Genomic DNA, 12,843 nt, shown 5'->3' on the forward strand with positions numbered 1-12,843 from the left:
ACAGCATGTATATTATCTATAATGAAACAGATCCCCAGCCCAGGTGGGATGCATGAGACAAGTGCTCGGGCTTGGTGCACTGGGAAGACCCAGAGGAATCGGGTGGAGAGGGAGGTGGGAGGGGGGATCGGGATGGGGAATACATGTAACTCAATGGCTGATTCATGTCAATGTATGACAAAACCCACTGCAATGTTGTGAAGTAACTAGCTTCCAACTAATAAAAATAATTGAAAAAAAAAAAGAAAAGAAAAGAACAAAGCCTGGGGTATAGAGAAGTTCACCAAGGGGCAAAGCCCTCTGATGAGAGCAATACACATAAGAATATTCAAAGTTGGACTGTCTCACTCACCGGGAGTGGTATACAAGCTAAAGCCTAGGTTTTGACACTTCCCACCTTGTTCTCCTTCCATTACCCACTGAGATAATGGATACTCATGAAAGAAAATGACCTCACAGGGGAAAGTACCTAGACAATTAGGAAGAAAATAACCTACTCAAGATGAAAGAATTACTAGAATACAAGCCAAATAAAGACCATAAAGAAGGCTGAGTTCTGAAGAATTAATGCTTTCGAACTGTGGTGCTGGAGAAGACTCTTGAGAGTCCCTTGGACAGCAAGGAGATCAAACCAGTTAGCCCTAAAGGAAGTTAACTCTGAATATTCATTGGAAGTTCTGATGCTGAAGCTGAAGCTCCAATACTTTGGCCACCTGATGTGAAGAGCCGACTCATTGGAAAAGACCCTGATGCTGGGAAAGATTGAGAGCAAGAGGAGAAGTGGGCAACAGAGGCTGAGATGGTTGGATGCCATCACTGACTCAATGGACATGAGTTTGAGCAAACTCAGGGAGACAATGAAGGACAGGGAAGCCTGGCATGCTGCAGGTACGGGGTTGCAAAGAGTCAGACACAACTTAGCAACTGAACAACAACAATAAGCCAAATAAATGTTCCCAAGAGGATATTGATAATGAAGCAGAAACAAACATTTATGAAGAACCAAGTAGGATTACTGACTATTCAATGCATAATTGAAATAAACTCACTAGATGATATAAACAGCAAAATGGACATCACCCAAGATCAGTCAAGAAACTTTTCTAGAAGACATTGAGAAGAAATAAGAGATGAAAAAACACAAAAATTAGTAAATATGAGGCTAAAGAAACTTCCCTGGTAGACCAGTGGTTAAGAATCTGCCTTCCAATGCGGGGGATGAGGGTTCAATCCCTGGTCAGGGAACTAAGATCCCACATGTGACGCTGCAGCTAAGCCTGCGTGCTGCAACTAAGATCCTATGCAGCCAAATAAATAAATAAAAATAAATTTTAAAAAATGAATTTAGACATAGAAAAGACAGCATTTATATAATAGGAGTCCTAACAGGAGAGAAAAAAGTTATTGTAGGGAAGATTATTTTTTTTTTTTAAGTGAGAACCTTCAAAGAAAGATTGATATTGGGAGGGTATATAGGGAGGATAAATCAGGCTGATATAGGAAAATTGAATATTTATTGATATTTTAATGAAATTTAAGAACTCCAAAGCAAAGAGAAAATTCTAAGCAAAGCAACTCACCCACAAAGAAAATGAATCAGAATGATGTCAGACTTCTCAGGAGCAACAGTAAGGACAGGAAAACAATAAATTTTTTTTTTTAATATTTTTAAAATATTAAAAACAGAAACTTTGAAGCTAAGTTATATTCAACTAAGCTATCGCTTAAACATAAGGGTATAACAAATATATTCTCAGATCTTCAAGGTCTCATCAGATTGTCATTAAGACCCCTTTTAAAAGTATTCTTGAAGGAAGTAATCTATTGAATGAAAATTTTAGGAAATGCTATAAAATATAAGATAGTAAAAATGAGAAAATAATTGTGTAAAGCTTGTTGGTGTCTAAAAAACATAGTATATACATAAGCATTATACACACACACACATACCACATATAACAAAGTAAGGGGAGAGTGCAATATCCAGAGACAGGTAAGAGTGTATATTAAGATATTTGTCCTAGGAATTCCCTGGTGATCCAGTGGCTAAGATTCTGTGCTCCCAATGCAGGGGACCAGGGTTTGATCCCTGGTCAGGGAACTAGATCCCACATGCCGTAACTAAGAATCATGCATGGCACAATAAAGACCAAAGACCCTGCATGCCACAACTAAGAACTAGCACAGCCAAATACATAAATAAATAATTTTTAAAAAGTATCTGTACCATTAAGGGCGAAGGCACAGATAGGTGTTGATAAGTTTAGTAAGTTGGAAAAGATAAATACAAGTAAGAGTCTTAACAAGTTAAAGATAACCAATGGAAGAACAAATAGAAAATGTGTACTTTTCAAACTCATAGAAAAAACTGATTAATATAAGGAAATAAGCAAGAAAAAAAATGGAAGAAAATTTAAACTAGGAAGAAAGAAAATATTCAACATAAAGATAATTTATCAGTTTAATTTACCAAGAAAAGATAGAATGCTCAGATTTAATTTAAAAATAAGGTCTAGCAATATAATGTCTATAAGAGTCACACTTAAAAGAAGGACAGGACACAAGGAATCAAAAAAAGAACGGATATATGTGTAACTGACTCACTTTGCTGTAGAGCAAGAAACAGCACAACACTGTAGATCAACTAAACGCCATTAAAATTTTTAAAAAGGAGGACAGGACAAAGTTAAAACAAAGAGATAGAAAGAGACAAATATGTACACCCCACCCCAATATCCGCCAAGGCAAAGCAGACATATAATAACAGGCAAAAATAAATTCAAGGCAAGAAGCATAACTGGGGCAAAGGGAGATAGTAGATAAAGAATATAGAGAGAATATCATGCACCTATATTGTTAATAAAGATGATTATAACACTGTAACCTCAAAATATGCAAAGCAATAACTGACCCCTTGCTCTTTCCTGATAATACTGATAATACTTCCTCACTTGCAACCCACTCAAATGATGTCTATTTTATTTATTTACTTTAATTAATTAATTATTGTATATTTTTGGCTGTACTTGGTCTTTGTTGTTGCCCAGGCTTTCTCTAGTTTTGATGAGCAGTGGCTACTCTAGTTGCAGTGTTCCAGCTTCTCATTGAGGTGGCTTTTCTTGTTGTGGAGCACAGGCTCTAGGCGCTCTGGCTTAAGTAGCTGTGGCCCAGGGGGCTCAGTAATTGTGGCACATGAGCTCAGCTGACCCACAGCATGTGGAATCTTCCCAGACCATGGATTGAACCCACGTCCCCTGCATCAGTGGGTGGATTCTTAATTGGACCACCAGGGAAGTCCATCAAATGTTGTCTATTTTAACTCTCATCCCTCTTATTCACTTGGCCTAGAAATGAGATGGGGATCTTCCTCGCTCCTCAATGCTACTTTCAGATCATTCTCTCCTAGTTTCTAATAAGATTCAACTTTAAATCTCCTGTCATTAGACTGAATACCGTCCATTGTTCTCTCTGTTGAAATCTTTTACCTCTTCCTTACTCACTGTAACTTAATCCAGTACTTCTGTCACATGTATGTGTGTGTGTGTGTGTGTGTGTTGTGTGTGTGTGTTAGTTGCCCAATCATGTCCGACTCTTTGCGACTCCATGGACTGTAGCCCATCAGGTTCCTCTGTCCATGGGAATGTCCAGGCAAGAATACTGAAGTGGGTTGCCATTCTCTTCTTCAGGGGATTTTCCCAACCCAGGGATCGAACTCAGGTCTCCTGCATTGCAGGCAGACTCTACTGAATGAGCCGGAAGTCATCACCGGCAATTTCAATATTCATACAGCTCTTTCCAACACCTGGCCTCACAATTCTTTGATCTATTCTTCTTCAGAGATATAACCCTTGATCCATTAATCATAACCTTGACTTTATCATCACAAAAAAAGCAGGGTGGGGGGTGGGGGGAGGAAAACTGCAATCCTTCCATAGTCTCAGTTTCAAATAATTCATTCTCCAAACATCATCTCTTTCCAGCTTGCTCCTTCTAGTACCCCAACTCCAACAATCCTTTTGAACTCCACAGGGTCCTTTCCTTTATTGATTTAACTACCTGCTTACTGCCTCTCATCCCTTCATATCCTCACTTCCTTGGTAACCCAGCTAGAATTCAACAGTTGATAATTATACCCAGTTTCTGATATATGATCTAAACTTGAACTCACTTGTTTCTTTCTTGCTCTGAAATACTCCCTGGCTGATCACAGCTCAACTTAAATTCAGTTTTCTCTGTCTATCTCATAACTGCACTCTGGAAGCTGAATGTGGCTTCAGGAAAACGTTCAAACTTGCTGACTGATCTTACTTCAAATAATCATTAACCTCAAGTGGCCCATAATACTGCCTGGCAAATATACTCTATTTCTCTAATCCATTACTCTCACTGTCCTGGAAAAAATTCTGTATTTTCTCCTGTCCCTTCAGATCTCTGAGGCCTTCTCTTCCATCTTCCTTCTTTTGGATAGTCATGTAGCTCCTTACTGCACTGAGAAAATGGAAGTAATCATGATTAACTCAGATTATTAGCCACCTGTATGTACTTGCTCAGTTGTTGTCTGACTCCTTGCGACTCCATGGACTGTAGCACACCAGGTTTCTCTGTCCATGGGATTTTTTCAGGCAAGAATCCTGGAATGGGTTTCCTTTTCCTATTCTAGGGGATCTTCCTGACCCAGGGATTGAACCTGCATCTCCTGCATCTCCGGAGAAGGCAACGGCAACCCACTCCAGTACTCTTGCCTGGAAAATCCCATGGATGGAGGAGTCTGGTAGGCTGCAGTCCATGGGATCATGAAGAGTCGGACAAGACTGAGCGACTTCACTTTCACTTTTCACTTTCATGCATTGGAGAAGGAAATGGCAACCCACTCCAGTGTTCTTGCCTGGAGAATCCCAGGGACGTCGGAGCCTGGTGGGCTGCCATCTATGGGGTCGCACAGAGTCGGACACGACTGAAGCGACTCAGCAGCAGCAGCAGCAGCAGCTCCTAAGCTCCTGCCTCAGCAGGCAGATTCTCTACCACTGAGTCAGCTGGGAAGCCCCATTATTAGCCACCATATCTCCCTAATTATCTAAATTTGTACTTGTATAGTCTTCTTTCTCTCTTGTTATCTGTGGATGAACTTAACTGTATGCTGCCTATTTACTGCCAGCTTCTCTACTTGCACACTAGACCTCTTCTAGTCAAGGACATCAGTTCAATAATTCTCTCATTTCTCTCAGTACCACTGACTTTTTCCTCTCTAACATGATGTTAATTTTCTTAACATTTAACTTAAAAACAAACAGCTGTCTTAGATCCACCTCCTCTGCCAGTTATTGCTCCATTTCTCTCACCCTTTTCACAGAAAAATTCCTTTCAAAACCTGTGTAAACTCACTGTCTCAATTTCTTTTCTCTCTTGAACCCACTCTAATCAGGTCTTTGCCCCAGTTCCATCATCCAACTTACTCCTAGCAAGGTCGCCAACAACCTCCAGATTGTTAAGTTCAAAGGTCATTTTACTTGGCCTTACTCTTACTTGGCCTGTCAGCTACATTTGAAAGTGCCAATCACTCTTTTTCTTTGTAATCATCTTTTTCCACGTGGCTCTAGGACATCATGCTCTCCTGGTTTGCCTCCTATCTTTCTGGCTACTTCTACATCGTTTTGCTGGTTCCTCTTCATCTCTCTGATGGCAAAATGTTGGGATGGTTCAGAGTTTACTCTTTGGACCTCTTTTCCTGCATACACTTCCTTGATAGTTTCAGTCAGTCTTATGGTTTAAATACCATGTATATGCTGATGACTCCAAACTTATATCTCAGCTTTTATTTTGCTTCTGAACTTTGCCCCTGCATTCTAGTCCTGTATATCCAACTATCAACTTGATATTTTCACGTGGTTGAGCTCCTGATAGTCTGCCTATTCCTTAGACTTCGTCCCTGATACTTTTCACCTTGAACTTGTACCTTGAATATATCTATTTTGTTTCTGCATTTATTTATTTGATGTTTCTGTTCATATTAGCCTGAAACATCTACTTATATCTCCACCTTCAATTTTTCCATATTTTTTAAAATGTCTTTTATAAATAATATATTGCTAGACCTTAACTTATGTCCAGTCTAAGCTCCAATCTGAGTTTTTGTCTTATTTAACTGGTTAACATTCATTGTAACTTCAGTTATATTAGAACTTATTTTTGCTGTTTTATTTAAAAAAAGGAGTAAGATGGACAACTCCCTAATGAGTTAATCAGCAAAAAATATATGAATATTCAAATCACATAATAAAATCAAAGGAACCAGCTCCAAATACAGCAGCAATTGAAAAGAGTATTATGGTTAATTATAGACTAATACACTAAAAAACTTACTTGCAGTATATGACTTTGTAAAATTATAAAATGCCAAATTGGCAAAAGAAATTAAAATATAAACAAACCAAATACGAAAGTAATTAAGACCTTACTCCCTAGAAAAGAGCCTTAGGCTTACATGGTTTTAGAGTGAGTTTCTAAGACTTCAAGGGACCACTAATTCTTTTGTCAATTAAATTGCTCCAGGAAATAGGAAAAGAGGGAAAAAATTTATTCCAAAATCAGACAGACAGTACAAGAAAAGAGAATCATAATCTATGTCACAAATGAAAATAGATTTTAAAAAATAGATACAGATAAATATCATACAACTGAATTCAACAGTCAAGATGTTCTTCCAGGAAGGTAGCAGGTTAGTGGAAGCAACTCAGGTATATTAACCAGGGGAACAGGTACATAAAATAGGGTGGATGCAGATGAGAAGAAATGTATCAACAAAAGGAACAACCTAGTGCACACATAGTTCACAGACAGATATTAAACCATGAGAAGTGAAAAAAATGGAAGGATATTTGAAGCACAATATTATTTATGCATATTATTAATAAAAACAAATACACATTCTGGCATTCTATGACTCTTCCCATGTGCTGTGTTGTGCTTAGCAGCTCAGTCATGTCTGACCAACTCTTTTCGACCCCATGGACTGTAGCCCGCCAGTCTCCTCTGTCCACAGAGATTCTCCAGGCAAGAATACTGGAGTGGCTTGCCATGCCCTCATCCAGGGGATCTTCCTAACCCAGGGAATGAACCCAGGTCTCCCTCATTGCAGGTGGATTCTTTACCATCTGAGTGACCAGGGAAACCCAAGAATACTGGGCGGGGTGGGTGGGGGGCGGTTAGCCTATCCCTTCTCCAGGGGGATCTTCCTGACCCAGGAATTGAACTGTGGTCTCTTGCATTGCAGGTGGGTTCTTTACCAGCTGAGCTACCAGGGAAACCCACAACTCTTCCCATGCCTCTTCCAAAAAACTGTAGGGAGCAAAAAGAAAAACAAATAAAAATTCCTACTACTGGGGCTTCCCTGGTGGCTCAGTGGTCAAGTATCTGCCTGCCAATGCAAGAGACATAGGTTCAACCCTGGATCTGGGAAGATCCCCCATGCCTCAGAGCTACTAAGCCTGTGTGCCACAACTATTGAGTCTGTGCTTAGAGCCCAGGAACCGCACTACTGAGCCCATGTGCTGCAGCTACTGAAGCCATGCGCCCTAGAGTCCATGCTCCTCAATAAGAGAAACCACTGCAAAGAGAAGTCCATGCACCACAACTAGAGATTATCCCTCACTCTCCACAACTGGAAATGAAGACCCAGCACAGCCAAAAATAAATAAAACTTCCTACAATGGATACTAAATACAGAAAAAAAAATCCTACAATCTCCAATTTTATATACAGGTTGAGGAAAATACAGAAGAGACCATCTAGAACCCCTACAAGTTTGTCTGTGGTCACAGAATCTGTTTGAAAGAGTAAGGGAATATGGAGGGTCTTGGTGATGGTAGAACTCAGTAACATCAACAAGGATTCATGTCCAAGGAGGAAATAACCCAAACTTTATTGGGAACAGCTGAGATCTGGTCTGAAAAATGGCAGATCAGCACTGGCAAGAGAAGTCAAAACATAGGAATCAATTCACATGCCACAACTAAATAAAGATCCTGTACTTCACAGCAAAGATCAAAGATCCCACATTGGGCAACTAAGACCCAGAGCAGTCAAATAAATAAATAAAAATAAATGTTAAAATATATATGGCTCGGAAAAGTCACAGGAACAAAGATGGTAGTCTTGAGAAGGACCCTTGGAAGAGGCACTTTGGAAAGTGCCCTTTGGAAGAGAAGTACCCTTTTTCCAAAGTGCCCTTTGGAAGAGAAGTGCCCTGTGGAGAAGGCACTTCGGAAAGTAGTCATTGTTCCTTGGAGCAGTAGCCAGTAGTAATTGGAAGAAAGAAAAATAGTTACTGTAATAAGTAAAGCACTGAAAAATAGAACAAGAGAATCAGAAGTCTGACTACAAAAAAACAAAATAACACCACCGCTCTACATACACATTACAATTAAGAAAACTGCTCTTCACTATAGCAACAGGAGAGGGAGTGGTTGAGCTGAAAAATCAGAAAAGACCCACAAAAACCTCTCCATTCTCTCCAAAAGTGACCCAGAAAGGTGACCTAGAAAAATCCAACATATTTGAACATGAATGAAAATAACCAAAAAATCAGTATCTATACAAAATTACTTAGGATAAAAAAAAACAAAACAGAAACAAGTGTCACAAGTTTTGACAAATTAAAGTATACCAGATACCAGCAGGAAATGGCAACCCACTCCAGTGTTCCTGCCTGGAGAATCCCAGGGACGGCAGAGCCTGGTGGGCTGCCGTCTATGGGGTCGCACAGAGCCGGACACGACTGAAGCGACTTAGCAGCAGCTGCAGCACCAGATACCAGAAAAAAATGCTGTCCCAAAGCAGAATAAGACTAAACTACAAGATACTTAATTGTAGTGGATCCTGTGATATACTCCCCAGACACTCACTTTGAGACTGAAACCCTCATACCCCAAGTTGCTGGAATGTTGGAGGATGAGTCCTTCTCTGAGTATATTTCCTTTAGCCAAAGAAAACTCCCTCATCCAAGGTCTAACCCTCTCCCCTGGGTCTGCCTGCATTCAGTGACCAGGCCCTTGCCTCAGGGAGGAGCAATGCTGAAGGGCCATCCCAACTTCAGAACTCTTCATGGTATGAGCTGAAATCTTTGTTGTGACTGGTCATGGTCAGTAAAGCACTGGAGCCAATTAACATTTTTAGGAATTTTGCAAGCAGGTTGTTAACCATAACCCATTACTAAAATTTAAATTACATAAAAGTTAAAATTAAATAAATTATATTCAAAACCAAGGTAATAAATACCCAATATTCATTACTTCCTAAACATTTTATTACATCTATGCTCTTGAGGTTATATCTATTGCATCTGTATGGGTATTACTATGCAGATCTATGCTCAGTGACATCATGCTGGTAGCTTAGAATTTGCCAAGATGGAAGTATTTACATCCTGGAAAGGGCTTCCCCAGTGACTCAGCAGTAGAGAATTGGCCTACAATGCATTAGCTGCAGGAGATGTGAGTTTGATCCCTGGGTTGGGAAGATCCCCTGGAGGAAGGTATGGCAACCCACTCCAGTCTTTTTGCCTGGAGAATCCCATGGACAGAGGAGCCTGGTGCCCTACAGTCCATGAAGTCGCAGAGTTGGACACGACTGAAGTGATTTAGTACACACGCACACACATGCTGGAAAATGCAACAGATCAGGGCTCCCCCTGCTCCAGAGAACTGGTTGTTAAACATTCATCAGCATACCATTAATTACAGCTCAGTTCCTCCTTCTGTCCAATTCTCCTTCCTTAACATCATCACAAGTATTGATCCCAAAGGTACTCTCCAGTATACTTCATGCATTCAAATCTCTGTCTCAGAGTCTATGTCCCAGGGAATGCAACCTAAAACAACAGAAAAGAGTAACTAGGACCAAATATAACATTTAGGACACAGAAGATGGAAATAAGAATGGTGAAACAGAGATTAAAAGGATCAAAGGGAAAGTGATCTAGAAATCAGACAAACAACATCCAACACATATTCTGAATGTCTTGATGAAGAAAATAAAAATCATGTAATAGAACTGTAATTCAATACACTTTTTTGGGGGGGCGGGTAGAGTGTATAGGGGAAGAAGATTCAAATCCATGCATTAAAAGGGCATACCATATACCAAGTTAAATAGACCCAAAAATCAACTCTTAGATTTAGCATAGAAAATTATTACACTTTAATACAAAGGGGAAAGAAAAAAAAAAAAACAAAAAAACTTCCTGTGCTTCATGGCAGGAAAACCAAGTCACTTTCTAAGGACAGAAAACCAGTTAGTCCTCAGAGTTCTCAGCAACATTCAAAGGCAGAAAACAGTAAAGCAACATCTACAATATAATCAAGGGGAAAAAATGTGTACCAAGGACTTTTAATGTAGACAAACTGTCTCATAAATAGCAAGGCTTTAGGGGAAAAAAAATTTCAGCATGCTAAACCTTGGGACTATTATACTTAGGAGTCCTTCCTGAGGACAAAGTGCTCCCAACTAAGAGAGGCCTGAGAAAACTTCAGCAAAGAGACTGGTAGTGTTCAATGGATCTATTTGGATATATATCTAAGGCTAAAACCAAGGTGAGAATAAGAACAGTACATAAACATTACATGCTCTGACAATATAGTCAGAACTAAAAAAAAATGAGAGATGGGGGAATGAGGAAAAAGTAGAATAACCTCACTGATTGTCTAAAAGGTTAAAAGTGGGATTTAAAAATGTCATTTAGGGGCTTCCCTTGTGGCTCAGTGATAAAGAATCTGCCTGCCAGTGCAGGAGACACAGGTTGGATCCCTGGGCCGAGAAGATCCCACATGCCTTGGAGCTACTAAGCTCATGTGCCATGACCATTGAGCCTATGCTCTAGAACCTGGGAGCTGCAACTACTGAAGCCCGTGCGCCCTAGAGCCTGTGCTCTGCAACAAGAGAAGCCACTGCAATTAGAAACTCACGCATTGCAACTAGAGAGTAGCCAGGCTCACTGCAACTAGAGAAAAGTGTGCAGCAATGAAGACCCAGCACAGCCAAAAATTAATAAATAAATAAAAATTCTTTTTTAAAAAAGGAATGTCATTTAAGGCCAAAATTGAATCATATGAACCAAAACATATTTAGGAACACAAGAATAAACATCAAGAAAAATAACACTAACAGCTAAAAGTGGATGGTGGAGGGCACAGAGGAAAGAGAAGGTGCTTTCAAGTTCTTCCATTAGTGCTCCCAGCTGGAAACGAATAGTCAATAATGTATAAAGAAAAAAGTACCAAGGTGTAATATGAGTACTGGTATAAAGGGAATCATTAGAACAAAAAATAAATATCAAGAGAAAAACAAAGAGCAAAGAAAATTGAACACAGTTTTCTGGAAGACCATGGACTTTTCATATTTATAAAGATGACATAACTGAGATCAAACATAGCAGTCATGTGTATGTGTGTGTGTGTAGGGTTAAAGCACTTAAAAGAAGAAAAAGATTTTCAGGCTGACTCACAAAATAGAACCTAATTCTTGGCTCTATATAAGAGAACCTAAAAGAATGAACAAAGAGGTACTGGGTAAAAGCAAATTTTAAAATCAGTGGTTATAATACCAGACAAGGCAATATTCAAGCAAAAAAAAAAAGAGCATTAAATAACACTTCATAGTGCTAAAAGCTATAATTCACTATGAAGATATAATAGTCATGAATATCCATGCAACAAATAATACAACAACAACTTTTGTAAAGTAGCAACTACAAGAGAAGTTTGGAGAAACAGAAAAATGCTAATGATGCTATTATAATAATTTTAATGAATATCTCTCAGTCCAAGATAGTCCAAAGAAATAATGACAAAAAAGTAAGATTTTAGGAGAACTAAAAACAATGTTGGTTGGCTAATCTATAAGACATAAAAGGTTTATCAAAACTTTTACTACAAAATATTACACGATGGTATGTCAGTGTAACAAATTACCTCCAAAATTTAGTGGCTTAAAACAACACACACATATTACCTCATAATCTCTGTGGGTCAGGAGTTCACTGGCATCTAGCTAGCTGGTCCTGGCTCAGGGTCTCTCAGGAGGTTGTGGTCAAGACGTTGCCTGAGGGGAAAAAAAAAAAAAAAAAGATGTTGCCTGAGGATCTGCTTTCAAATTAGCTCACTCACATGATTGTTGGCTGAAGTCATGTAGATCTCTCCACAGACCCTCTAGAGTATCGTTATGACATGGTATCTGGCTTCTCCCAGAACTAATGATTCGAGAGAGACAGAAAGGATGAAGCCACAAGCCACAGAAAGGATGAAGCCACATTTTATGACCTAGTCTCAAAAATGCCACACTGTCATTTCTGCCACATTCTATTCATTAGAAGCAAGGCCCTCAGTACTATCCATGTTCAAGGGGAGGGATCCTACCTTTTGAAAGAAGGAATATCAAAGAATTTGTGAATGTTTTAAAATTGCCACAGACAGTGCACCAAAAGTAAAAATTTGGATTATCTACTAAAATAAAAAGCTGTTCTTTGATCATATAGTCTGCTGTCAATGCCTAGATCACAGAAATGTCTTAAATCATGAAAATACTCTATACAAGAGCTATTCAATAGGAAAGAAAGAGATTAAAAGTTTATGGCAAGAAAAACACAGAAACTATGTTTAGTCAGCATGACTCACTAATGGAAAGCTCCAACATTATCTGACTTGTTTGGAAGACAAAGACCTTTTAAGGATAGTGCAATTTAAGATTTTGGACTTGGTCCTGCTTGAGTTTAAAGGGCTTTGCCTTGATGAAGAGCCTCAAGCAAAGGACAAAATGAGAGGATAAGTATAAAGTCTTTCTTGTAAGTAAGTG

General features: G+C 39.1%; 1 protein-coding gene and 1 long non-coding RNA gene across 2 annotated transcripts in view; both read right to left on the minus strand.

Moving 5' to 3' along the window:
• The window catches only part of LOC122682197 (tubulin alpha-1C chain-like), a 1,110,822-nt gene that overhangs the window by 175,555 nt on the left and 922,424 nt on the right, over nucleotides 1-12,843 (minus strand). The gene's annotated exons all lie outside the window — the stretch shown is intronic.
• LOC122682467 overlaps nucleotides 7,526-12,843 on the minus strand; it is a 32,260-nt gene continuing 26,942 nt past the window's right edge. Inside the window, exons 2-3 of the long non-coding RNA XR_006337389.1 lie at nucleotides 12,004-12,093; nucleotides 7,526-9,865 (exon numbers count right to left, since the gene is read on the minus strand). This is a non-coding gene — a long non-coding RNA (uncharacterized LOC122682467). The remainder of the gene's footprint in view (nucleotides 9,866-12,003; nucleotides 12,094-12,843) is intronic.

This window comes from Cervus elaphus, chromosome 3 (genome assembly GCF_910594005.1).
Source record: "Cervus elaphus chromosome 3, mCerEla1.1, whole genome shotgun sequence".
Taxonomy (NCBI): Eukaryota; Metazoa; Chordata; class Mammalia; order Artiodactyla; family Cervidae; genus Cervus; species Cervus elaphus.